The 1,531-nt window shown below is 41.3% G+C and overlaps 1 protein-coding gene across 1 annotated transcript in view; it reads right to left on the reverse strand.

The window, feature by feature from the left end:
* LOC122262357 (uncharacterized) overlaps positions 1–345 on the reverse strand; it is a 1,628-nt gene extending 1,283 nt beyond the window's left edge. Inside the window, exon 1 of the mRNA XM_043030364.2 lies at positions 156–345. The gene's annotated coding sequence lies outside the window, so the exon portion shown is untranslated. The remainder of the gene's footprint in view (positions 1–155) is intronic.
* Between the last annotated feature and the right edge of the window lie 1,186 nt (positions 346–1,531).

The following is a 1,531-nucleotide window of genomic DNA, read 5'->3' on the forward strand; positions in this document are numbered from 1 at the left end:
ATACAAGTAGATGGAGAGATATGTTTCGATAAGTTTATTGAGATAAGGGGTTACTTACATCTCAAAAGGATGACGTAACATAGGTTATCCTCTCCCCCATAGAGAGAGAGAGAGAAAGAAAGAGAGAGAGAGAGACAAAACAAAAAAGTACCTACTTGTATTTACGCGCGTCCACCTTCAGACCAATAACTCTTCGACACGAAAATTGACGGAATTACAGTCCACTGGATGTTTACTGTCATTGTCTATTGTTATTTTCAGTTGTATAAATTCACTTGATGTAGAATTCTATACTAAGACGAGAGGTGAAAATGTCATACATTCTCCCGCTGCGTCTGAGGAGGAACTGACTCTGCCTGTGTAAACTCGCTGTTGCTTACGTGTTGCGTGATCTCGCTCACGCGCTCTCCTCTCTTCTTCATATTCTCTCTGCTCTTTCGCTCTCTGTATATTTCTCTCTCTCTTTGCTCCCTCGCTTTCTTTATATTTCTCTCTCCACCCCCTCTCTCCTTCTCTCTCTCTCTCTCTCTCTCTCTCTCTCTCTCTCTCTCTCTCTCTCTCTCTCTCTCTCTCTCTCTCTCTCTCTCTCTCTCTCTCTCTCTCTCTCTCTCTCTCTCTCTCTCTCTCTCTCTCTCTCTCTCTCTCTCTCTATCTATCTATCTATCTCTCTCTCTTATCCCCCCCTTATAAGTTTACACGAGCCAATTGCCTCAAATTACAAACATAGCAAAGTGAGTGCAAAAGAAAGGGAGTGATAAAAGGGATGCAAATGAGAGTTCACGTGAAAGTGAACAAAGGAATATGAGTGAAGTATAGCCTAGTGCAATGATGAAAGTGCCTTAATCATTTTCAATTATATTTTTGTTATCGTTATTAGAATCATTAGTAGTGTTTTGATAATCACCGCTGTCGTTCTACCAGAAGTAACTATTATGGTAATTTTACTTAACAATTAAGTGACATCAGTTTGCCACAAATATTAATACGGCTGAGATCATTGGGAAGCTAATAAGCTAACAACATCCCTCTGACAGATTATATCATTATTATAATAATAAACATGCCTGGGCGCTCAGGGCTCACCAGGGAGTACGACCGCTCGAGAGGAGGTCAGTTCCGAAGCAGGTCCGTTCCCCCCGAATGAACCAGAGCTCCATCTCCGGGGAAACTCAGCGCGCCAGAAGAGAACAGTTAGAGGCAGCGACACGACCATGGCGTGAGAAAGAGTATCCGGACTGTGTGCTCAGAGTGTGCAATGCCGTTCTGTTTGCGTAACTGCTTTGGACTCCTATCATATTCTCAAGCAAAGATGGTCAAGGACATATTATTTTGCATAGTGTAAATGACAGAGAAGAAATAAGATTATGAAGTTTATTTACACAGAGGGCTATCCTCACAATAAATCAATATGGAGTCTATGCAGCAAACATTTGTCCATTACATTCTTAGAGTAATCTGCAATATGGCTAATATAGAAAATGTGGTTAAGCAGAAAAATCGTGCAATACGCAAAAGGGTTAACATGATTCCA

This window comes from Penaeus japonicus, unplaced genomic scaffold, assembly GCF_977035675.1.
Source record: "Penaeus japonicus unplaced genomic scaffold, GWHDUDI00000001_assembly GWHDUDI00000040, whole genome shotgun sequence".
Classification (NCBI taxonomy): domain Eukaryota; kingdom Metazoa; phylum Arthropoda; class Malacostraca; order Decapoda; family Penaeidae; genus Penaeus; species Penaeus japonicus.